Source organism: Schistocerca piceifrons, chromosome 8, assembly GCF_021461385.2.
Source record: "Schistocerca piceifrons isolate TAMUIC-IGC-003096 chromosome 8, iqSchPice1.1, whole genome shotgun sequence".
NCBI lineage: Eukaryota > Metazoa > Arthropoda > Insecta > Orthoptera > Acrididae > Schistocerca > Schistocerca piceifrons.
The window spans coordinates 369,502,891-369,529,156 of NC_060145.1; the positions used below are offsets into that span (position 1 = coordinate 369,502,891).

The 26,266-nt window shown below is 42.8% G+C and overlaps 1 long non-coding RNA gene across 1 annotated transcript in view; it reads right to left on the reverse strand.

Moving 5' to 3' along the window:
• Positions 1-709: 709 nt before the first annotated feature.
• Positions 710-26,266, reverse strand: part of LOC124712043 — a 252,706-nt gene continuing 227,149 nt past the window's right edge. The window contains exon 3 of the long non-coding RNA XR_007005570.1: positions 710-1,824. This is a non-coding gene — a long non-coding RNA (uncharacterized LOC124712043). The remainder of the gene's footprint in view (positions 1,825-26,266) is intronic.

Sequence of the window (26,266 nt, forward strand, 5' to 3'; positions counted from 1 at the left end):
TAAACTAACAATAATGGTTACCAGCGTTATAGTCGAGAAATGAATAACATTTCCATCTTCACAAGAGAGTTCATGACATATCAACTAAACTAACAATAATGGTTACCAGTGACCCTTTGTGCGCTCGTTACCCTTATACATACCTCTTTCCAACCAAAGTCCGTCATTTCTCAGTATTCTTAACTGGTGCAGCCTCTTTAAATATCTTTTCCTCAGAACTTCCTACATCAGATGACATCTTTTTTGTACATCTATAAATTATCATGTCTGTCACTATCATTATTGTTATCGTCTTTATTACTATTATTTATTGTTACTACTGTGTCACAATTAATGGTAGCAGTATCAGTAGTTCAAAAATTGTCAGTATTAACTTTAGCAAATTATAGAAAATATTATTTACTTACATTGTCACTATAGACACTCAAACCATTTGAATACTACTTCTTATTCCTTAGGCAACCATGATGTGAAAAGAGTATTGGATGTGCGATAACCTTAACCCGATGTAAGAGAAGGCCTGATGGCCTTAATCAGATCAGGTTCGATAAATAAATAAGTAAGATAGTATTGTACCATAAACGTTTGGTATTTTATGGGCAACAGCTGCTTTTGTGACGTCTATACATGGATGATATAAACAGAGTTGTTTTACAGATTTATTAAAATAGATTACATTAAAATAGTTACATCGAGTTTTCCATTTATAGCAACGCAATATTACAGGCTTTGGCAGAGTAATTTGGTCAATACAAATGTTTTGGAACACTGGTTACATTCACATCGAGATAGGAAAAAAATACGTTACGGGCAGCCGAAAGCAGACGAGTCGGAAAAATGTCTGAGGGCTCTGTTCCGGCCGGTGCGTGGCTGCCCGGAGAACAATGACGTCGAGCAGATGACGCTTCACAACTGAGAGGTGGGGCCCCACACGTGGTACCACTTTACACACTCGAAAGTGACTCATAGGAAATCACTGCAGAGAAAATTGGGATACACCTAAGACATCAAGAAACACCATTACGCAGTGTCAGTAGTTTCGCGACAGACAAACATGTACAATGAGAAAATGTAGCTAAGTGGGCTGGAAGCAAAATTTACTGTTCAGTTCGTAAGGAATTCTGCACAATAGAAAATGTGCTTGACTCCCTGTGACTGAGAAGGTATGTGGCGAGGAATGTCTCTGAAGTCCACTACTGCCAATGGTTCAGAGTCTACCAAAAGTGAGAATCCGTGACGGGTCAAAGAGCGTAATCACGTAGACGAGAATAAAGGAGCTGTGGCCCCTTCTGCGCCCTCTGTAATCGAGCGAATATTTGACGAGCGCAGCGGGCCGTAACCAGCAGAGTTTCGCGGTCGGTTGCGTTTCGCACCTCAGTAAACGCCTGATGGCGCTTCCGAAAAAGTATTCGAAACTACCGTGGTAAAGCTGCAAGTGCGGCGTTCCAGTGAGCACTAAATTTTACAACCTTTGTAGCACCCATAAAGCAGAAACAATCAAAAGGTCCGCGCTCAAGCGTGGAGCAGCCGAACAATTTGCCATCAAGTCTCCTCGAAATGGCTACTCGAGGCGGCAAATGGCACACTACAGTGTTTCGGGAACGGGCCAAGAAGCTGGAAGGCCGCAGTGCTAAAACAAACCGCGTGCCAATAAAAATGTAATTCTCCACCCGCACTGGTGTCAGCGATTGGAGAGCCTGCGCAGGTCCTCGTAATTGTCTTCTTTAAGCGTCATGGGGGACGCTTCACTCCAGCCGGCGAACAGGTGAAGCAGGTGATGCAGCTGCGTCGAAGGACGACTCCCTCGCCATCCTTAGAAGCCGCCTTCTGAAACAAGGAACGGGTCCTGAAATTTCTAAATATGTGCAGTACTTCCTGCAATAGCAAGAGCACCACTCCCATCTTTATATATCTGAGTTTAAAAACAAGAAAACATACACGCATCAAAACAGACCTATATTTAAGTTTAAGGAGGCTATGGTTTAGATCTTCTTAGTAATTTAGAACATTCGTTACTTTCGCAATAATAGAATATCACTTATTACAAACAACTAATTTCAGCCAGACAAAGGACCACGGCATACGCCAGGAATCGGAAGTTTTTGGTCGGGTGGTGTAATCTATGCTTACAAGATTCATACATGTTGTGTAATTACAACGTGTATCAGATCTTGAAAACTTCTATATATATCAGTGATAATTCTATGGTTTTAATGAAGCCGATCTTCAGCATTATTGTAAATACAATTAGTTACCATCTCTGACAGATATTCCATAACTGTTTTGTAAGCACAGATTGTGTGAATAATGTTGTATAGAATATATTGATTCTTTTTGTTTGTGATCATTGTGTTTAATTGATGTTTTTCCTTCTATGTACGTACAAGAGGATGTCACTTGCATGACTCAGACTGGTTCCTTATAATAAAATGACATACAGCTGTTCTTAAAATCGTGATTTTCAAATACAAAGATGTAATGACACTGGTTAAAATTCGTATGATACCTCTGAAAAAAAAGACAATGTCACCACATATCTAGCTCACATACACGAAACTGTCACAAAGTAGGCATAAACAAAAGTTTTATTTCTATTCATTTCGATCTGTACAGTGTGTAAACCCGATGAAATGTCTCACACATAGGTCTTAATGAAGAGCGGTATAAATATCATGTTCTTGAGTCACAAGAGATGTTTGTAACAAGTTGGTAGCAAATCTGAGTAACAATGTATGAGATATGGAGCGGAACTATCATGCACATTCAGCTATAGGTAAAGTAAATCAGAGGTTTACGTATACAGTTTACACCTCAAGATATGTAAAAAGTGTTGTGGCATGTTTGAATCGATAAGCGAGCTCAATATAATATACATCACTTTATCACTTGTAGCACAGCTGTAGAAACATATATAACTTTATAACTGTCATTATCTTGACAAACCACCGACGCAGAAATTAAAATTGAGAGAAATTTCAGTTAATTTATTATTACACAACGAATGTCGATTGCTCACTATACTATATGATTTACCTTCGTATTCAATTAATCTTCAGTATATAGAATAAACTACACTATGTAATTACATTTGAAATCTGAAGAAAAGTTAATAGAAACGTAGAAAATTAGGTTCTGGCAACTTACAACGACAAAATATTAGTATTACGAATTTGATAACAGAGATATATTTGAAAACATTCATACATCCTAAAAGTACGCATGCTGTTCCGTTATCAAAAATGCTATATGTAAGTTCCATGTCTGTAACTCAGTCGTCATTGCATACCATGTCGTATGGCCTAAAAAAGATAAAGCTCTTAATGGCGCACTATTTGGTGGCGAAATACAGCGACCAAAATATTAACTGATAAATGTTCATTTCGTCTGTATCTGTAGACATCAATAGTGCAGAACACTGGTCAAATTTTAATAGCAGTTTCGGAATAAGAATGGAAAGAGGATCCAACAGATGTCCAGCCCGACCCACGAATCCTCCATTTGGTCCACACCGATGGCCAACCCAGTAATTTCTCGCACTGGTCGAGTGGGTGGTCGCTCCTGGGTGAGGCAGGCTGCGAAGGACTTCCTGAGAAGCCAATGTAGGACCTCCCCAGTTAGTCCGACAAACAGGTTCCAGGTGCTGTCTGTGGATGACATGGTTTCACAGACAGAAGCAGTCGTTATTCCTGTTTCAGAGGAAACTTCTGACTCCACATGATGTGATAAGTAACAGATCGTGGGATTATTGGTTGTTGGGGGCTCCGATGTCAGGCTCGTTATGAGGCTCCTTAGGGACATGACTACGAAGGAGAGGAAGAAAGCCAGTGTGCATTACGTATGTATACCGAGTGGAGTCGTACCAGACGTGGAACGAGTCCTTAGAAATGCCATGAAGAGCAGAGGATGCAGCCAACTGCAGGTGGTTGCTCACGTCGGTGCCAATGATGTGTGTCGTTTCGAAAGGGTGAGATTCTCTCTGGTTTCGAGCGGCTATCAGGAGTGGTAAAGGCTGACAGTCGTGTTTGCGAGATGAAAGCATAGCTCACCATTTTCAGCACAGTCTACAGGACCGATTGCGGACCTCTGGTGCAGAGCCGAGTGGAGTATCTGAATCAGAGACTCCGACAATTGTGCAAGCGTATAGGCTTCAGATTCGTCGACTGTGCCACCGAATAGTGGGATTTCGGGTTCTGCTAAAGAGGTCAGAAGTCTACTAAACACAGGGGCGGCAATACGTGTAACAGGGGCTGTATGGCGTGGACTGGATGTGGCGTGAACTTGACGGATTTTTAAGTTAGATGGTCTCGGGGAACACACAAAAGGCTTCAACCTCAAACGGTGCAGGTTGAATACAGGAAGAACGTAGATCTAGGGAACATCGGAATAACAGTTGTAAATAGCCGTGGATGTGTTGGGAAAGTATCAGAGCTCAAAGCGCTAACTGAAAGCGCTGGTGCTCAAATTGCAACAGGCACTCAAAGCCGGCTACAGCCGGAGATAAGTTCAGCTTAAATTTTTGCGAAGCTTCTAACGGTGTTCAGAAAGGACAGACTACATAGAGTTGACGGCGGCGTGTTTGTTATTGTTAGAAGTTGTTCTGTTGCGAAATCGATGTAGATTGTTTTTGTAAATTAGTATGGGTAGAGATCATTCTTGGTAACCGGAAAGAAATAATAATTAGATCCTCTTGACGACCTTCCATTTCAGATAATACATTTGCTGAAAGGTTCAAAGCCAACTAGAGTCTAATTTCAAACACGTACCTGACTCACACAATTATAGTTGGTAGTGACATCAATTTACCCTAGATGAGTTGGCGAAAATACATGTTTAAATCAACAGCTACGCATAAAACGTCATCCTAAACTGAGCTAAACGCGTTCTCTGAAAATTAATTCGAGCAGTTAGTGCATGAGCCCACTCGAATAGTAAATCTTAGCAACAGATAATCCTGAGCTATTAACGACCATCAAATCGGACACAGGTGTTAGTGAACAGAGGGTTGTCGTAGCGAGAGTGAATATCGAAACCCACAAGTCCTCAAATAATAAACGAAAAATATACCTATTGAAGAGAGCAGATAAAACTGACTTGACGCCTCTCTGAGACGCAGTCTCCACTACTTCCAACTTAAAAATGCAAGTGTAGTCCAGATATGGCTAGAATTCAAAGAAACAATATCGACAGCAGTTGAGCGATTTATGGGAAATAAATCAACAAACAACGGAGCTGATTCCCCTTGGGACACAAAATACTATTGCAGAAACAACGAAGAGAGTATGCCAAATTTAAGCGAACGCAAAACCTTCAAGATTGGTGATCTCTTACAGAAGCTCGAAATTTAAGCCGGACCTCAATGCGAGATGCTCATAATAGTTTCCACAATGAAACTTTGAATCGAATGCTATAAGAGTACGCTACCGGCAAGACACGATCAACGCCTACTATGCGCGACAGCAACTGAAATACCATCGATAAAAGTGTTGCTGAAGCAGAGTTACTAAACACAGCCTTCCGAAATTTCTTCGCCAAAGAAGGTGAAACAAATATTCCAGAATTCGAATCAAGAACAGCTGCTAACATGAGTAACTTAGAAGAAGATTTCCTCGGGGTATTGAAACAACTTAAATCGCTTATCCCATGCAGCTGTGGTGATGTTTATGTGGGTACCACAAAAAGAACTGTTTCTAAACGTTTGGAAGAGCACAAGGGAAATTGTAGAAGAGGGGAAACGGAACGATCAGCTGTTGCGGAGCATGCTTTCCAGCCAGGGAACCACAATATTCGTTTCGAGGAGACGCAAGTACTAGCGGCCACGAGCGGATATTACGAAAGGCTCTACAGGGAGGCAATCGAAATCGCTAAACACCCAAATAATTTCAACCGAAAGGAGGGCGTCAAATTAAACGGTATATGGATGCCGGTGTTAAAGAAGATGTGTACCACTCGTCCACTACTGGGTGATGGCAACGGCGATCGACGGCGACGGACAGAGGCCAATTGCACTGACGTTTTCAAAACTCGTGACGTCACGCCGCGGCGCGGGGGCGCGCGGACACGGAATTTAGCGGCAGCCAGTAGCGAGTCAGTGGGTGTGTTGGACCTTCCATCAAGCTACGGACCCTCTTGAAGATGTCTCCCGCAGTCGGAGACGAAACGTTGGGAATCACCACAGAAGTCATCAACCGACCACGGCGTAACAGCCCGGATAATTATAATGGACATGATATTTCCGGCCGTGAAAGTTTACATTTTGGTAACTGACGGAAAGTCATCCAGTAAATCAGAAGTGAAGTCTGGCGTTCCTCATGGTGGTGTTATAGGTCCCCTGGTGTTTGTTATATATTGAAACGATTTGGGAGACAAACTGAGCAGCCGTCTTAAGTAGTTTGCTGATGATTCTGTCGTTTTCCGTCGAGGAAAGTCATCAGAAGAGCAGAGAAAACTGCAAAACGATTTGTAAATGATACCTGTATAGTGCGAAAGTTGGCAATTGACGATAAACAATGAAAAGTGTGAGGTCGTCCACATGAGTGCTAAAAGGAATCCGCTAAATTTCGGGTACACAATAAATTAATCAGATCTTATGGCGGTAAATTAAACTAAATATCTAGGAAATACAATTACGATCAACTTAAGTTGGGAAGAACACATAGAAAATGTTTTGAGGAAGGCGAAACAAACGCTACGTTTTACTGGCAGAACATTTAGAAGATGTAACATATCTACTACACAGGCGGGGTGCACTACGCTTATCCGTGCTCTTTTAGAGTACTTCTGTGGGATTTTTGCCTCATAGGATTAACGCAGTACGCTGCGAAAGTTCAAAGAAGAGCAGCACGATTTGTTATATCGAGAAATACAGAGTGTCACAACATGATACAAGATTTGAGGTGGACATAATTAAAACAAAGGCGTTTCGCGTTACGGCGAGCGGTTGGGGAATAGGCCCCCCACGAATAGTACAGGCACAGAAGTGCTCGAAGAAGAGAATCCGGAAAGAACATCAAGAAAGAAAGACGGTTTAATAATTAACCGAGAGGCGTACGTGAGGTCTCTTGCGCTTCGTGTTCCTGTGTTGTGTCTACGAGAAGGAACCTTCCTCTCGGTCTACGACGCACGCTTTTGTAGCAAAGAGATTTGTAGCGTGTCATTTCGTCGAAATAGTACCGTAAAGAAAAGAATACTATCCGACATACATCTATCACTAACATGGATTAGGCCATGTGCTAACTGATAACTGCATAGTGGCTCACGCAGTCCTGATTGGTTTCGGGAGGAGGGAGGGGGGGGGGGAGCGTTGGGCACTCCTTCGGTGATTCCGGCAGGGGCACATTTGCTGTCGCCAGATACGATAAAAGATGAAAGAGTCTTCTTATGTCTTAAATAAAAAAAATTATTTCATAATTTGGTGCGATTTTTTGAAGACTTTCTCCAACTACACAGGGCTGCAAAATTTAAGGACGAGAGTTACTTTTGTATGATGTCTCACTGCCAAGTTACATGGATCGATGAAACTCGCACTATACATAGAAAGAACTGCTCCTATGCTGGTCACGTGTGGCAGGGAGTGATGATGATGTTTGGTTTGTGGGGCACTCAACTGCGCTGTTATCAGCGGCCAGCTCATGGTAGGGCGTTCCACTCGTTCAGTATAAGGGTTGACAACTGATGGATGGTGGTTGGTGCCGTGACTGACGGATCAAGTGACTGGATGCAATGAGACAGTAATCTGATATTTTTCTCTGTTATATAATGAACTGTTTGCCAGCAGCGATACAGAACTTAATTGTGACGATGAAGAATGCTGCGACGTTTCGGGATGTTTTTGCCGATTTTATGGAAGTGATGGTTCAAATGGCTCTGAGCACTATGGGACTCAACTGCGGAGGTCATTAGTCCCCTAGAACTTAGAACTAGTTAAACCTAACTAACCTAAGGACATCACAAACATCCATGCCCGAGGCAGGATTCGAACCTGCGACCGTAGCGGTCTTGCGGTTCCAGACTGCAGCGCCTTTAACCGCACGGCCACTTCGGCCGGCTAATGCCGATTTTATGGATGACTTGTGCCAAATATTTGTATACCATTCAGCATTTACTGTTCATCGGTCCTGTCATTGATTGCGACGTGGAGGACGTTAATATAGCACTAGGAGATAATTTTCGTGGAAGTTCTTCTCGTTCCAAGCACTTTTCTCGATTTCAGTTTCTCTTGGAACAGCCAAACAGTTTATAGATGATTAGTTCCTGCTTCACATCCAAGTTCCGTCTACTGTTACTATGTTTTTTAGGTACTGGGCAAGTCTTCGTCGAATTTTTTGACCATTTAGTTACATCATGAATAAGATGCATGCCTATTTTCGAAGTTAGACCTAACTTTATGTAATCTATCAGGAACAGATTTTTTCACAGTTTGGAAGTCGTCCCTTTTAAATGACCTTCGTGTGATGTATAAGCGCATGGCCTTGCTGCAGCGGTAACACCGCTTCCCGTGAGATCACCGAAGTTAAGTGCTGTCGGGCTTGGCTATAACTTAGACGGGTCGCAGTCTGGTTCAGCCGGGTACTGTTGGCAAGCGAGGTTCATTCAGCCGTTGTGAGGCCAATTGAGGAAATACGTGACTGAGAACTAGCAGCAGCGCTCAAGAAAACTGACAACGGTGGGTCGGGTGGTGTGCTGAGAACTGAGAACATGCCCTTCCGTATCTGCATCCGGTGACGTCTAAGAGCTGAGGGTCTTCTTGTGAATCTATCTTTCACAACACCGTTTCTTTAAATACTCATTATAAACAAATTACTCTACCAATCCTTTAACAGCACTTGTTTTAATGAAAACTAATGAAAATTCTTAAAACAACAATAATATCATAGGTCAATAAAACGTTTTTGAAAATTAGAAAGGTGGTCTTTATTAAATCCACCACGTATTTCGATGGTTTGCATCCTAGTGCTCTGGTGGATAAAGCATTACTTTTTTCTTGGTGCAGCCAGTCGTCTGCTTTGCCTTTTATTTTGAAAGGCTTCCAGAACAATGTATACTGCAAGGCATTACCATATACATACATTATACCACTGCCTGCATACAAATTGCATGTTTGTCCGCAGTGACTGGTATAAAATGTGCGTATGGTAATGTTCTGTAATATGCATCTTGCTGAAACAACTAAAAAGTAAAATGCAACGAGCCACACGTCTCAGCTTCACATGAGTAGTGCTAAGTATCTACAGCGGTACTATTCGTCTGGTTTAACGGTAATAAGTTATTCACATAAACCGTCCTCGTGCATCAGTGTATCTAGTAGTGAAACCGGATCAATATATCTACAATACTTTCTGATATTAGCCGTCAGATACAGACAGAAAAAGCTGGGGAGGAACTGTAACTCACCATAATTCAGCCAATTCGCGCGAAATATTTATAAGTAATACACGCAAAGCTTCCTCGTGAATCATTCCATGAATTAGATAAAACATCCAAAGCCTACTGGAGTTCCTGAGATTATCATTCACATACAGAAAGAAAATCGCGTTGGATACATGTAATTTAGTAGTTAATACAGAAACTAAACACTGGAAAAAATACGAACGTAGTGCAGTATATACGTCTCAGAAACAGAAGGCGAGCTCTCGAAACATGTCGTCCACAATAATAAAAGCACTGGCTCACATAAGGCATAGAATTTGTTTTACATCAATAATCTTAGAAACTCCGGCTAATTTGGCGCGTACTTCCGAAAAGTTCTTAACTTTAAACAAATAATAATGGTGAGCCGTAAGACAGAAGGAAACCACAGTGAATGACTAACTGCTTAACTTTGTATCATCTATTTCTGGAATAGTGCAGTGACTCGAGTCACTAATTCGCGGTTGAACGTTATACCTCTGTTGTAGCTGGTCACTTCTCAGTTCTTTTAGAGCAAAAATCTTTATCATTTAAAACTGGAAGTACCTTCATATGAATGGGATAACGACGTTAATTTTAAAGTTTGACGAGCAGCATTTTCAAAACAATGTTGACGTTACCGAGCAGATTTTAGCTCATAAGTGTGTCGGCGGCAAACGGTAGAAGTCAAGATTTATTAACGCAGTATAATCCTCTCTCTGTATATTCATATATGTCTACATCTCAGAAAAGAGTAACCATTTAGCAAATTTTACAACTTCACCCGTTAGATAAATTTATAAAAACGTTTAAAAAGGGGACGCAGCTCCTATTCAGTACCTCGTTTCTTTAATAATTCCACATTATCACAGACCTACAAACTACTTACACACTCCCCCTATTCATAAGAATTGAAATCTAAAGTTTCTCTGAAATTTTAAATTGGTCATGGAATTCTTCTTAAATAGTTAAATTAAAATATAATCGAGAAATTGTGTGTGTGTGTGTGTGTGTGTGTGTGTGTGTGTGTGTGTGTGTGTGTGTGTGTGTGCAGCACATTTAGAAACTAGCTGATTAACCTAGGATTCAGAGACTTTTGGCCAATATACTTATTAAAGTACTAATGCTATTACTAACGAAATTTGTGTTTTCAATTATTTAGCAACTTGTGAAATGTTAGCACTATAAGTTTCAACTGACTTGACTCTTATACCCAGAGGCCAATGAAAAAAACTGAACGAGTTATTGTTATTGGTACTAGCCATTCGACATCTCCATTCGCTAAGGTGAGAACAGTGTTCAGCAATCACGTTCAAAAATGAAGAAAACTGTGTAGATATGAAGTCACGCGTTTTGAGCAATCACGTTCAAAAATAAGGCAAACAGCAGAGATACAAAACCATGCGCAGCACGCAGAACGAAAGAAATCCTCATATTGAAATGGAAGAGGAACGAAATTAGTTGCAGCAGTGCTGGAAGGAACTCTTTTGTAAACTGCGTGGGAAATCACGCAAAACTTCAATCTGTATTGCCAATAAGGAATCTGAACTGTCCTTTTCTTGACCGCAAGTTCATTTTCTTACTCACTGCCGCACATGTTTCAGTTAACCAAGGCACCTATTCACACGAATTTGTCGACGATGTCGACATGTAGCGATATCAGACTCACAATATGCCGTGCGGTTCTAGGCACTTCAGTCCAGAACCGCGCTGCTGCTACGCTCGCAGGTTCGAATCCTGCCTCGGGCGTGGATGTGTGTGATGTCTTTAGGTTAATTAGGTTTAAGTAGTTCTAAGTCTAGGGGACTGATGACCTCAGATGTTAAGTCCCATAGACCTCAGAGCCATTTGAACCATTTTGCGCAACAAACAGTTGCTAGGGACTGGCATTAACGCTTAAATTGACGTCATTTATTGGGGGTCTATCGCATTTGGAATCACTGAATTACCAGGAGGCTGTAAATCAGATACTGAGAAACTCAACACTTACCACCTACGACGATGATGCGAAATGAATTACTCTTAAGTACCCTGCAGAAATTGAACAGTATCTTGTGAAATCTCGAACAACGTTGTACTTTACGGCAGTCAGATGGCGTCGAAGAGATTGGACGAAGTCAGCTGACCTTACTTAACCCTGCTGTTCTGTTGGAGTCTATATGAAACGAAATGGTTACATATTTTGTTTCTTATTATTTAAATGTCAAAATAACTTCGGGGACATTGTCTGGAAAGGCAAGGCCAGCTTGTGGTCAAAAAGTCATCTGCTCATAAACCTTAAGAATTTCATACATAATGTTCGAGTCAATGTGACCCAGTATTAATATTTTTACTCTAAAGCCGAATATTTTTTTGTCATCTCATATTTTATAGTACTAATGACTTTCATTGTTCATACTTATTCTCAGCATTCAACAAGTCAACGAAGGCGCCGCGTTTACAACAATGGATTTCTCATTACGACTTGTCAGCACTTCAAATTATCCATTGTTTCTGCTCAGTTTGTGTTCGCTGTCGTTTATGATCAGTCTGAATTGTGACATCATGGTGATTACATCACTGAATGACTCTGAATTGGAAGAATTAGTAAATAACACAACAGATGGATCACTTTTCGGGTTCGCAGATCATGTCGTAATGCATCTGAAAGCGAGTGTTCTAATCACATTGACGACAGTCCACAGCTTGCTCAAAGTAGTCTACAGACTTCTATTTCTGCAAACGGGAACATATAATGGCAGTTGCAACCACCAGGACAACACGACCGCCTATCTGCTTCGAACGTCATCAGCAGTACATCAGGAGATACTAGGTATGCAAGCAGCAGAATAAGTGATGTAAAAACTTCATTTGAGGTATTACTTTCAACTGCGTTTCAGAATGAAATTATAGAGATGACAAATATTGAGCGGCAACGTGTTTATGATAAACAATGAACAGGTGTATGTCGCTCACATGGGGAATTTACAAAATGTTTGTGGGATACTGGGCGGAACATATTTCGGGCAGCCTCGTCCATAAAAACATTCTGTAAAACATCGGGCGTCTTAGGATTTCATAAGAAACCCACAAGAGAGGAAAGACGACGTACTGATAAACTCTCTGCCGTTCGCAGTATCTGGGAGAAGTGGTTAGAAGGTCTTCCAAAATTCTATAGTCTAGGGGAAAATGTGACCGTCGACGAGCAACTGGTAGCATTTAGAGGCCGCTGTCTATTAAAGCAGTACATCCGAAGCACACTGGCAAAATATGGGATCGAGATACAGACTCTGTGTAACAGCAATTCTTCATTTGTACTGAATACCCAAATTTATACTGGGAGGGAGACTGGAACGGCACCAGAAAAAAAAAAATCAGGGAATGAGAGTAGTTGCTGACCTTACTTCTGACTTGCGATGTCAGAACGTAAAATGTGAGAATTTATTTAAGCCACAAATTTTGGGACAGTTGCTCCTGAAAAAGAAACTGACGATCTTAGGAATAAGCCAGAACTTCCACAGAATATGACCCCCAAAGAGGTTCATAGCCCTTCACATTACTTGACAAATGACACTACAGTGGTCAATTATTTTCCTAAGGGAAATAAGAATGTTCTACTAATGAGCACTCTCCACCATGGTGGGGTAAAAAGTGAAAGCTAAAAATAATTGTAGACTACTATTCAACCAAAGGGGCTGTATACATACCTTTCATCTCACAGGTGCATATACATGCAAACGAAAAATCTATAGAAGGCAGATCGTAGTTTTCTATAATATTATTGATGTTGCTGCTTATGATACATATGTCTTGGGACTTCGAATGAATGGAATGCATGAAAATTGACTACAAGGAGAATATTTTTGGAGGAATTTGGAACGTCACTGGTTGCAGAGCACTTTTCATCAAGGAAGCATTTTCCAAGGACAGAATATTCTTTGAGAATGGTCAGGAGAAACCAAGATCCCGAAGGAGTGGCAGTTGCGGCTAAATCAGGAACAACAAGTATCCCTACTAAATGTGCACGCTGTAAGTTCTCTCCTTCAAGCAATGACAATAAAACAAACATGTTGTGCGGGAACGTAATAAACGTGTATGCAAAACACACGTCACCAACTTGTGTCCAAGCTGCAGTGAGTAAGAAGGAAAGAAAGTGATATGGGCAGACGGACAGATAGTTGTTCCGAACGACTTTTTTGTGGAAATGTCTTTTGTTCCTAATATAGCCTGCATGAATATTAAAATAATAAATTTTCTTTCGTGAAGTTCTGTGTATTAATGATTATTATGATTGTTATAATTATTATTATTATCGCTATGATCATTAACAACATACTGAAAGGTAATAACAATGCCTATGACTTACGACTGTTCGAAACATACGTTGAAGAAGAAGTTTTTCTTCAGAATTTTATTATGTCGGTTCATATTGAGCTGAACAGAACGTTTGCATAATAAAAGTGAACAGAAGAGCAGAATTAAACGGGCATATTTTCCCTAACCTGAAATCCGAAGGTGACCTATGGACTGAACTATGTGTAACAATATCACAATAATTTTAATCTCCCTAACAACGAGTACAGCAGAGTGTAATGCAACTGGAGAAAATAATCCCCCCACAACGTGGTAACAGCACAGCGCGAGGCATGTGACTAAGCCTTTTTCTTGTGAAACTACTTAACAACTTGAAGTGCGCATGTCGAATTAGATGTTACGATTGAATGATCAGTGACTGTACCCTAAAAATTTTTAAACAACTGTTTATAAGGAGCATTTGATCTATGTTCAGAAAGTCTCGCGCTATAAGTGCTACAAACTGTGTCCGCTTCGGTACATAGATTTTAAATAGTCTCCTTATTCGCTAATTTAGATGGACACATAACTACTAGTTAATTAATGGCGATGTAGTAATTATAATGACTTTCATGTAATTCTTTTGTGGAAACGTGCACATTTAAGCGATTTTCTGTGCAGAACGTCATTTATTATATGACAAATTATGTTAGCTCTCAGTGTTAATCAAATTACAGCTTGAATTTACGTAACAGATTGCAGTGGAACATAAAATGTAATCTGAGCAAAGATGCTTATAATGTCCTGTCAACTGTAAGAAGTCTTGTGGATTTACTTTTTCCTATAACATCGAAAACTGACATTGTTATGCGTTAGCATTGTTATTTATTTCATAGGATACATTACATAAGGTTTTTAGTGGGTTCCTCTGAACTATTTCTACATTTTAATGAAAATCCCTTTGGTCACATATGAGAATATTTTTAGAAAGGATATTTAATTGTACTAATCTGTAGAATATACAGTAGTACAAGAAACTAAAACTACCACAGACTACTCGCAGAAGACGTGAACTGCAGGTTTCAATGCTTATTGTCCTAGAATATGTGGCAGTTCATGATGTGAGCGTACCTCCTCTTAAGTACATTTCTTTCTTTGCAGATTTAACCCAAACATGACAAATTTCAACACAGCCATGAAAGATATATTTTATTTAATGGCAATTTTATTGCTAAATTTACCTGGAACTTAACACCTACATTGGACCTATGTTGTTTAATCAGAGTGTGATTACTACTTTTAATCTGAAGCAGTAAGTATTGTTACTTACGACGTTCTGCACTGACGTGTAGCTCAGTTCTAAAGGAACAACACTGGTAATCTTACGTTAAGTGACACACCTTCTGGGCCAGATAATGTGTTTGGAAGAGATCCATGCTACTTAAAGTCATCGCTGATAATGTAAATTTACAGCAGCACTTCACAATTTACACAGTTGATGAATAGTTTTGTGCACATTACCTCGTTCTTCTAAGAGCAGAAAAAATGTAATATTTAAAGTAGTTTTTAGTAGATATTTGTTTACTGAAGGTAGAACCAATACCTCCTGAATGTAATCATTTGTGAGCAGAGCGCAGTTATCCCTCTCACCTTTCTATCGTTAGCAACTACTAATATTTATCAACATTATAGTTATAATTTATTTTCTTTTGTTTCGAATAACACTATCAGACGAAACGACAAATCAACATTGAATTATTCTCAACTGCAGTTTCCTTTTAGGTCCACAATCCTTTCATCCTCCGAGAAAAAAAAGAAATTTTTTATTGCTTTTATGCCCTCCTTTGGAAAATCTACCTCACCTCAGTTTAGCTGAGTATTTCTTGAAATTAATGCAGCGCCGGTTGGTAGCTAGAGACAACAAGAAAGAACATGGTGACATCAGATGGACAGAAATGCTCACGAAGTGGGCATAACAATGGGAGAACGTACCAGCGGAAATCTACAGTATACCGGTGGATAACTACCCTCAGACTGCTGTAACACGAAAAAGTGGACATGACTAATTCTTGTGCGCATAGTGGCTGAAAGCCTATGGGTAATGGGGCACGTGCAGTGTCTACAGAGCGAGTCAGGAGGCTGATGCTAAGGCAAAACTACAGCATAGTATTAGGAGTGTTTGGAAAAAATCTGAAAATGAAGAAGAGTGGTAGGTAAGAATTAGCGGTTGCTTTGAAGTGCAGGTTTGTAGGAACGGTGCACATAGAAAAGGAAGGCGGAAGGAATTGCCTGTTTTCATGTTCAAGGGACCATCGCAGTATCCACGTGAACGTGTTTTGGGGATCTGTGAAAAAAATGTAACGTTGACCTGGATGGTCGTATCAGAACTTGACGCTGAATCATATGGTATTCTCGAAGAAAGTCTGTGCCCCAGCTGCAGTGGCAAATGTATTTGGAACTGCTTTATCGACGATAAAAACAAGTAATTCGTCACATCATCTACTTTCCAAGCTGACTAATAGCTCAACTGTGAAGTGCTGTTCAGCGTTGGCGTCCACTTGATACTAGGCGACGCGCGTTTAATTTCTGGGCAGACAGCTGACGTCCATTAGTAAATTGCAGAGGACATCCACGAAGTTGACGGGACCGGCTTCCCTCTGACGTCGCAGTTCCCGCTATGACAAATGAGCAACGAGAAACCACGTACGTGCTTGTGCACGAACACTTGCGCTTTTGTTTCCAAACGCAGCAGTGCTGTACGTGTTCGGAACATTTCTCCTGCTGTTTTCAGCACTCCTAACAAGCACGTCACGTCTGACGTGGAGCTGTCCAGAACGTTAATTTCCCTAAATGAGTCGGAAAAATAATCCCGTAACGTCAGAATACAGCATTAGTAGTGTACTATCTGACACAGACAAGTCGATTAAATATCTATAAGTAACATTGCAAAGCGACATGAAATGGAACGAGCATGTAGGGATTTTAGTGAGGACAGGCGAATGGTCGAATTTGGTGCGTATTAGACTTTTAGGAAAGTGTGATTCACCTGCAAAAAAGACCACATATATAGCACCACTCGAACTCATTCTTGTGAACTCCTCGAGTATTTGGAATCTATTGAAGGAAGATATCGAAACAATTCAGAGGCGGTATGTCAGATTTGATACCGGTAGCTACGATCAACATGCAAGCTTTACAGAGATGCTTCCTGCATCTGTATCTACATCTCATGATTACTCAGCAATTACAAATAAGCACATGGGGGAGGGTTTAATGAAGAATCCTCAAGCTATTTCTCTATCGTTCCAATCTCGAACGGCGAGCGGCAAAAACTAGCGCTTAAATTCTTCCGAGCGACCTATCTTATTACGCTGACCATTTCTGCCTGTGTAGATGGGCACCTAAAAATATTTTCGCACTCTGAAGAGAAGGTTCCTCATTGAAATTGCTTTGCAAGATCCTACCTCAATGAATGGCACTTTTGTTTTAGTGAGTTCCACCACAGTTCGTGAATCACAACCGTGGTTCAAAAATGTTCAAATGTGTGTGAAATCTTATGGGACTTAACTGCTAAGATCATCAGTACCTAAACTTACACACTATTTAACCTAACTTATCCTAAGGACAAACACACACACCCATGCCCGAGGGAGGACTCGAACCTCCGCCGGGACCAGCCGCACAGTCCATGACTCCAGCGCCCCAGACCGCTCGGCTAATACCGCGCGGCATAACCGTGGTACACTCTCCCTGTTTCACAATAACACAAAACGAGCTGCGCTTCTCTGGGCCTCTTCGATTTCCACCGTAAATCCTAATTGATGCTGATCTGACATCGCACAGCAATACTCCAGAAGAAGGCAGGTAAAGCGTAGTGTAAGCAGTCTCTTTAGCGGACCTGTTGCATTTTCTAAGTGTTCCGCCCGTAAATCGGAGTCTTTGGTTATCTTTCCGCACAACATTATCTATCAGGTTGTTCCAGTTGAAGTTATTCGTAGTTGCAATCCCTAAGTATTTGTCGATATGGGTGTATAATTCAGCGAATTATTCCTGTTTCGTTCCTTGTGCATTGATGCGACTTGTGCAACTTTACGGAACTTAAGTAAGTATTTTTCGATTTGCGAGCGATTGTATGTGACTGCTAAGTGCGGAGCCATTGTTCAGCATACTCTGTAGGCAACCTGACTAGTATACAGTTTGGACCGGAGGTCTTGCCTTTATAAGGTGATTTGGGCTACTTTACTACACTGAGGATTACTTCTAAGTTGCTCGCGACTGTTATTGATGCGAATTCTCAAATATTTACTTTGTCTTCTTTGGTGACGGAACTTCGGGAAACTGGGTTTAGTAACTCTGCTTAAGTGACACGTCATCAGTAACATCACAATTGTTTTCGCGTGGTGGAGGCATTTAATGTACCTTGCCATTTGTGTACTTCACATATGGCCAGAATCTCTTTGGGTTTCCTGCCAGATTTCGAGACAGAGCTTCGTTGTAAATACTTTAAAAACTGCATTGAACTTAGGGCAAAATTTCAAGCTTCTGCAAAACTTTGCCAGTCTTGTGGGTTTTACGTTCTTTTAAATTTGGAATGCTAATTCCCTTGCTTCTGCAGCGTTCTGAGCTGTATTGTGTACCACGGAGGATCAGCATCATCTCTTACTACTTTATTTGGTATATGACCCTCAATATTGCCGTTGATACTATTTCTCTGAATTTTGTGTTTGTTTTTGGTAGGTTTGGATTTTGCGGTTCTCAGTCTCACTTCAACAACCTTGTGGTCACTAATCCCTGTATCCGCTACGATGCTCCCTATTTGTGCAGTATTATTTGTTGCTAAGAGTCAAGTATATTAAGCAACCGTTTACAGTTCATAATAATTTCCTGAGACCGCATTCAGTAAAATTTCGGATGAAGTTTTATGCTTGACTCCGACTTTAAACTTATATTTTCGTCAACATATCGATTTCAGATTGTAGTCGCCACCAACTGTAATTGTATGAGTGGAGTATCTATTTGGAAATGACACACAAATTTTCTTTGAACTGTTCGGCAACTGTATCACTTTAGTCTGGATGTCGGTAATAGAAACCAGTTATTAATTTTTCCTGTAGGCAAGTGTAACTTCTACCCATACTAACTCACATGAACTGTGTACCTCAATTTCACTACAGTGTAAACTACTTTTGACAGCAATAGACATTTCACCACCAGTCGTATTTAATTTATTTGCTCTGAACACTGTTAGGTCCTTCGTAAAAATTTCGGCCTTCCTTATCTGCGGACTTAGTCAGCTGTCCGTACGTATACGATTTGAGCTTGACCACTTTCTAGCAGCGCTTGGAGCTCTGGCTCCTTTCCGTTTCAGCTACGACAGTTTACAGCTATACTATCTGTTGCCAGGTCTACCTTTTTGTGTTTCTCCTGCACCCTTTCAGACTGACTCACTCTCTGCTGTTTGCCGAGATCATCTAACCTAAAAGACCGCCGAGTCCCCCACACAGCTCTCGTTACCACTGTTGTCGTTTCCTGTGTGTAGTACAAATCAAATTGGAATCTCTGTAGAACAATATTACTGCCGCCAACGCACATTTAGAATAAGGGCCACGAACATAACGTTGGGCTCGTATGAAGCATATAGACAGTTGCTTCACTTCGCTCTATTTGAGAGTGTAAGATGAAGGTAAATGACTAGCAGTGGAACAACCTACTCTCCAGCACACAGGGTACGGTGCCTTGCGGAGTATTATGTAGATGTAGATTTAGAGGTTTACAGCAGTATGACGGTCGTATTTGTGCCTAGAAACTCCAAAGAGACCCGACGTTATCAGATTGCGTTAGTCACCGTCATACTTTCCAGCAGATAGTATGATAGTACAGAGTGCCATGAGTACACAACACGATCGCCTTCGCACAGCCTGTAATTTGCGTAGTATGTGTTTGACTTCTCACAGGTTAAGGCAGTTGGCTATGCCTTATCTTCAGGGTCTCCGCGACGTCATCTTTTAACAGTATAATGAAAAACTGCGCCTTTATTTTCTGTCCTACTTCTGTAGAAAAGGCTCAGTTTATTGTTCTTACTGGCACCTTCTCCAGATCTCTTATTCTCTGGACACACAAGGTAGTAGAGTGATGTGAGACTGGAACGTCACTACAGGTCAAGCGCTGCGAGTCATCTACTCTGGCGTACAATGAGGTGAGAAAATTCATGGAATGGCCCCCAATATCTTGTAGGACCTCTTTTTAAGCAGTGTAGTGCAGCAACTCGGCGTCCCATGGACACAAAAGTCGTTGGAAGTCCCTTGCACAAATGTTGAGACATACTGCCTCTCTAGCCGTCCATAATTGTGAAAATGTTGCCCGTACAGGATTTTATGCACTAACTGACCCCTCATTTATGTTCTGTAAATGTTCGATGGTATTCATGTCGGGTGATCTGAGTGGCCAGATCATTCACTCGAATTATCCAGAACGTTCTTCCAACAAATCGCGAAGAATTGTGGCCCACTGATACGGTGCAATGTCATCCATAAAAAAAATTTCTCGTTGTTTGGTAACATGAAGACCATGAATGGCTGCAAATTGTCTCCAAATAGCCAAACGTAGCCATTTACCGTCAATATCGGTTCATTTGACCAGAGGACCAACCCCATTCGATGTAAACCCAGCTCACACTACCACCAGTTTGCATAGCGCCTTCTTGACGACTTAGATCAATTGCTTCGTAGACTCTGCGTCACACTCGAAACCTACCATCAGCTCTTACCAACTGACATCGGGACTCATATGAATACTCCACGATTTTCCAGTCGTCTAGAGTTCAACCGATATGGTCACCAGCCCAGGAGAGGTGCTGCAGGCGATGTCGAACTGTTAATGAAGGCACTCGAATCGGTCGTCTACTGCCATAGGCCATCAACGCCAAATTTCGCTGCACTGTCTTAACGGATACGCTCCTCGTACGTCACTCATTAATTTCTGTGGTTATTTCACTCAGTGTTGCTTGTTTGTTAGCACTGACAACTCTACTGACAACTCTACTCAGTCTCCACTGCTCTCGGTCGGTATATGAAGGCTGACCGAGATGAGAGGTAATGTCTGAAATGTGGTATTCTCGGCACACTATTGACACTGTGGATCTCGGAAAACTGAATTCCCCTGTTCCATGCGTCTAGAACCAACTGACATTCCGCGTTCAAAGTCTATTAATTACTGTCGTGTGACCATAATCACGTAGGATATACACTCCTGGAAATGGAAAAAAGAACACATTGACACCGGTGTGTCAGACCCACCATACTTGCTCCGGACACTGCGAGAGGGCTGTACAAGCAATGATCACACGCACGGCACAGCGGTCACACCAGGAACCGCGGTGTTGGCTGTCGAATGGCGCTAGCTGCGCAGCATTTGTGCACCGCCGCCGTCAGTGTCAGCCAGTTTGCCGTGGCATACGGAGCTCCATCGCAGTCTTTAACACTGGTAGCATGCCGCGACAGCGTGGACGTGAACCGTATGTGCAGTTGACGGACTTTGAGCGAGGGCGTATAGTGGGCATGCGGGAGGCCGGGTGGACGTACCGCCGAATTGCTCAACACGTGGGGCGTGAGGTCTCCACAGTACATCGATGTTGTCGCCAGTGGTCGGCGGAAGGTGCACGTGCCCGTCGACCTGGTACCGGACCGCAGCGACGCACGGATGCACGCCAAGACCGTAGGATCCTACACAGTGCCGTAGGGGACCGCACCGCCACTTCCCAGCAAATTAGGGACACTGTTGCTCCTGGGGTATCGGCGAGGACCGTTCGCAACCGTCTCCATGAAGCTGGGCTACGGTCCCGCACACCGTTAGGCCGTCTTCTGCTCACGCCCCAACATCGTGCAGCCCGCCTCCAGTGTGGTCGCGACAGGCGTGAATGGAGGGACGAATGGAGACGTGTCGTCTTCAGCGATGAGAGTCGCTTCTGCCTTGGTGCCAATGATGGTCGTATGCGTGTTTGGCGCCGTGCAGGTGAGCGCCACAATCAGGACTGCATACGACCGAGGCACACAGGGCCAACACCCGGCATCATGGTGTGGGGAGCGATCTCCTACACTGGCCGTACACCACTGGTGATCGTCAAGGGGACACTGAATAGTGCACGGTACATCCAAACCGTCATCGAACCCATCGTTGTACCATTCCTAGACCGGCAAGGGAACTTGCTGTTCCAACAGGACAATGCACGTCCGCATGTATCCCGTGCCACCCAACGTGCTCTAGAAGGTGTAAGTCAACTACCCTGGCCAGCAAGATCTCCGGATCTGTCCCCCATTGAGCATGTTTGGGACTGGATGAAGCGTCGTCTCGCGGTCTGCACGTCCAGCACGAACGCTGGTCCAACTGAGGCGCCAGGTGGAAATGGCACGGCAAGCCGTTCCACAGGACTACATCCAGCATCTCTACGATCGTCTCCATGGGAGAATAGCAGCCTGCATTGCTGCGAAAGGTGGATATACACTGTACTAGTGCCGACATTGTGCATGCTCTGTTGCCTGTGTCTATGTGCCTGTGGTTCTGTCAGTGTGATCATGTGATGTATCTGACCCCAGGAATGTGTCAATAAAGTTTCCCCTTCCTGGGACAATGAATTCACGGTGTTCTTATTTCAATTTCCAGGAGTGTATTTTTGAATGAATCATCTGAATGCAAGAGACAGCTCCTCCAATGCACTTCCCTTTTATATCTCGTGTCCGCGATACTGGAGTCATCTGTATATGTGTCTATCGCTGTCCCATCCCTTTTCTCACCTCAGTTTAGAGGAGAGCAGGCATGGAATGACGTACTCGTATCTGTCATTTCTTCGCCTAGCCACATTATAGTCGGTGTGAAAGCTCTGTGTACTGAATGTTGCACACTGTGTACATTTAGTACACCTTCATACTTAATGCTGTACTCTTCCTACTGTGCTGCACACGCGCAGTAAGTGAAGTTTTGTTATTTGTTACCTTTCCTGGAGGGGCACTTTTAATGGCCAGCAGTGTAGCAGTGAAGAAGTGAGGGTCAGTAACAGGAGGCCGTGCTGGAACTCTAAGTAGACAGGAAGGGCAGGGGGGCGGATTGCGCCACCGGGTGGTATGGGGCCGCCCCCGCCCTCTGGTCTCGGGTTCCGTCAGTCGTACCGCCCCCACCGCCCCCGCTCGCCTCCTGTTTGTGGAGGCCTCGCAGAGAGGTGGCGGCGCGGCAGTGGGCTGGCATCTGGTTCCATTTGGCCCTCTCTGTTTGGCCAGCACTACACGCGCGCCAGATAAGCCGGATTGCGCCCTGCAAGGCGCACACAGCACGCACCTACACACACACACACACACACACACACACACACACACACACACACTCACGTATTCTGAAGTGTTTAGGCACCGCAACACGTTCACTCTCACCACTGCACCTACACATTTTATTTTTCCTCTCACCGTCTGCGATAGACCCGTTATAGAAGTGGGCAGTCAAGCCAAACACAGAGACTGTTTGTTGACGCATCTAGCTGCGTTTTCTCTGGTAGCAAATTTGCTGTCCTATTCTAGTCAAATAACGAAAGATGTTTTCCCTACAGACATGTTTTTACATTTCAAACGTTTTCTTAATGCTCTCTCTTGACATGAAATACACAGATGAGGAAATCGTTATGACCACCCTTCACAACTAGATTTAATGATGTGCTGCGGGCACGTGGGATGGCAAGGAAAGCATGTATGGGGGCAGGGCCAGATGGGGGATATCGACCGCTCATGGTGAAATCCACTGATACAAATGATTATAGTAGAAAACTTTTATTTAAAACGCCTCAGCCATTAAATAAGAGAGAGAGAGAGACAAACGATTAAAGACGATCCTTCCGATGTTGGCCAGACGACATCATCAGTTATGGTTACAGTGGACACGGGACCATCGAGACTGGACCGTGGGCCAGTAGAAACGTGAGCCTTGGTCGGATGAATAATGTTTCTTGTTACACCAGGTTGATAGCGGTGATCGGATACGCCATCATTCAGATGAAAAGGTGTAATGCACCACATTCCCCGACGGTTGGGTCCATATTATGCTGTAGGGGACATTCACCTGTGGCAGTAATGTGGGGGACATTGGCAGCTCTTCACCATTGCAGACCACATGCAACGTGATTCGTCTGAAAGGCCACCTGTCGCCCCTCAGTGGACGTCGAGTCGTGGTATTGGTGTGCAATTTCCAGCTGCCGCAGTCCACATGCGTGTGTAAAGCAGGTTCCTGCTGTGGAGACCTATACACAACAACGTTCACTGAACGGCAGTCGAGGAGAAACCATTGGTAGGCCATTGCTTCACCTGGGCTGTACCACGTCTATTTGCCTGTACGCACCTCCGTATCTGTCGTTCACCTGTGTCATCCACTGCCCTGTTGCACCGTAGTTGTCTCGGAGCAGATTTTAGATAGCGCCGTTTCGCCATGCACTGTACACAGTACCTTAGCCACGACGACACGCAAACAGTATAAAAACGGAGTACTCCATCGGACAAGTGGCCGTTGGCATGTACGACTTGAAACTTCTAGTATCCAGGCCGGAGGAAGAAGAGTTATGGCAGAGCGTGTTTTCACAGCAGTCTCACCATTCTGGAACGCACAGTGGATCAACGCAAGCTTGTAACTTGGGGACCATGTCAACCCCTACATGCAGTTTGTTTTTCCTCCGTACGATGACATCTACCAGCAGGACAATGCAACGTGTGACACAGCTCGCAGCGGACGTAGTGGTTCGAAGTGCACCGGGATGAGTGTACCTTACTCCCCTGGCCACCAGACTCCCGGATTTAAATCCAGTCAAGAATATGTAGGGCCATCTCGATCGGGCTGTTCGCGCAGTGAGTCCTCAGCCAAGAAACCTCCCGCAGTTGCCCACAGCACTGGAGTTAGTATGGATCCACATCCGTGCTTGTACCTGTCAGAACTTCACTGACTTTCTTCCTACACGCAAAAGGTCTGCGCTGCAAAAGGCGGTTTATCAGGCCTTTAACAGGTGGTCACAATCAGACTGGGCAGAATGAAAAGAAAAGTAAATAGATGTTACCTTGAAAATCATCGTTTCGCTGCTGAATAGTGGGAAAAATATAAACTTTGTGAATTATAATTAGTTGAGTGCGTAAGACGGATTGCATATCGGTTCCAACCTATCCCACTCTAGGAAAACTGTTTCACCAGGGTAAGCAGTGTGCTACGCTTAAAGTTAGAAAAGTAAGCTGGTGTACACTTTATATTTGCGGTAATGATTTCTAGTACTTTGCAGTAAAAATATACGTAATTTTTCGGTAATGAAAATAGGATGTTTTGGAGCAAAGTTACATTTTTTGTGGGAAATACTGTCCGACAGCTCTCACTCAAAGAAGCAATGTGGAGATGGGCGGAATTTTATCCAGGACATTGACGCCAAGTCTGGTGATCAGGAACTTGTTCGCAGATTGTTATATTGCTGCCCGCCTCAGACACGATAGTTCTTTTCTTCGGGAGAGGAGAGAATGTTTGGTAGAGACTTTTGCGTGAGATGTATTGCCGGACTGGTGGTTTACGGAACACTAATTGTTCTGTTGCCTAAAACGGATAAAACCTTCACTATAGTAGTTTGCATCAATGTTCATCACCGAAAGTATCTATAAATCACTATGGCAAGTGTACTTTCCTGTTCATGTGTCATGTCGTCAGGATAACAAACAGTTGTGCTGTGACGATTACAGAACCAACGAACCTGTACTTGAGCACAATTTGGTGAGCATTCTCATTAAGAGACACGGCAAACTGGGTGTAAGAGAACCCGGGGTAGAACGGGGTACCGGGGCAGAATGAAGATGCACGAATGTTCTGGTAAAGGAGGTGCTGCCAACGATCGGCGGTAAGTAGAACTAGTTCGAACAGTCACTGCTCAACCTCGGCAGCCATGTTTGTTTGGATGTCGTAAGCCTTGGATCGTGAAGTTTTCGTTGTGCTAATTTTTGCTCCTGCCTTGTAACTTCTGGCGAATTGGAAGCAAGAAAAGTATACCTATTTATTTACAATACGCCTATTGTTAGTAGATGCTTAAAATATGTTTAATAATCTTTAGTTTCATGGGGTTAAATGTTTGTTTTCATATCTTTGTTTAGTGGCCTTACCCCCATAACCTAACCCATGTACCTGGTGCGGTATGGGGAAGTACCCCATTCTGCCCCGCTACATTTTTAACATGGAGGTCGCTTTTATTAGGCCGATAATTTATATTGCTTTCGATTTCAGATGGTTAGAGTATATAAGAGAAAAACAAATAGACAGTCATTGTCTACTGAGGCCATGAACACTACTGTGGAGGCAGTTATTTCTGGCCATTGTGGGTACTGGAAGGCTTCAAACCAATTTGACGTTCCCCAGGCTACTCTGGAAATATACATTAAAAAAGAAGGGAAAACCCTGACTACAAAATTGATAAAATGGCTGGAAAGTTTAAGAACGTATGTACGGAAGAAGAGGAACTTGAGCTCGTTAAGTACTTAAAAAGTATGGAGGCTAGGTTAGTCGGCATAACAATCAAAGACTTGCGTAACCTAGCTTATCAGTTGGCTGTAAAAAAAAT